Consider the following 1,177-nt stretch of genomic DNA (forward strand, 5'->3'; position numbering starts at 1 on the left):
CAGAACAACCCGTTCTGATTACTGCAGTGCCCTATCACACGGCTGTGCCACAGTGGGTTTGCTAATGCTTGTGTGTGTCCTAGTCACCATTCTATTGCTGTGAAGAGACACCGTGGCCACTGCAACTCTTATGAGAGAAAACCGTTTAACTGGGGCTGGCTTGCAGTTCAGAGGGTTAGCCCATTGTCATGATGGCGGGAAGCATGGCGGTGTGCAGGCAGACATTGGACCAGTAGACCTGCATCCTGACTGTAGGCACAGGGAGGGAGAGAGAGAGAGAGGGAGAGGGAGAGAGAGAGAGACAGAGAGAGAGAGAGACAGAGAGACAGAGAGAGAGAGAGGTGGGGTCTGGGGTAGGCTTTTGAAACCTCAAATCCTACCTCCTCCAACAAGGCCATACCTCCCAATCCTTCCAATCCTTTCAAATAGCCACCCCCTTGTTACTAAACACTCCAATACATGGGCCTATGAGGGCCATCCTTATTCAAACCACCACAGTGGTTATGCTATCTGAGAAATTTGTGTTTTTTTCCCCTAAAGACTTACTTTTGCTTGTTTTCTTTCTTTCTTTCTTTCTTTCTTTCTTTCTTTCTTTCTTTCTTTCTTTCTTTCTTTCTTTCTGACAAGGTCTTAAGCAGCCCAGCTTGTCCTCAAACTCACTAATATTGCCAAGGATGACCTTGAACTTCTGATCTCCTGCTAGGATTACAGGCATGTACCCGCATGCCTGGTTTAGGCAGTGCTGGGGACCCAAGCCAAGGCTTTGTGCCTAGCTGAGAGTTTTACAGCTATAGCCCTGACCCTCCTGGAGTTTGGGGAGCTTGAAGGAACTGTACTCTGTCTTTGGGGACTTCCTGCCTTCACTTCTCTGGGGTGTGCCTAGCAGCTGGCCTGCCTGACTTAGAGGAGGTTCCACCTGTTTGCCAAAGTGCTTTAAAGGCATGTCAGTCTCATCCCTCATGTGGTCCCAGCATCTGCACTGTCGTTTTATAATTCCAGTCATCTTGGAGAGTGACAACATCACCTTATTGCCAGCTCCCCTGGGAGATTTGGACCATTTTCATCAGGTCTCTAGGCTGTTTTGAGCACTATGGCTGTTTAAGCTTTTTGATTCTCCCTCCCTTTTTCCTTCCCTCCCCCCCTCTCCCCCTCCCTCCCCTCCCTCCCCTCCCCTTCC

Source organism: Mus pahari, chromosome 20, assembly GCF_900095145.1.
Source record: "Mus pahari chromosome 20, PAHARI_EIJ_v1.1, whole genome shotgun sequence".
Lineage (NCBI taxonomy): Eukaryota > Metazoa > Chordata > Mammalia > Rodentia > Muridae > Mus > Mus pahari.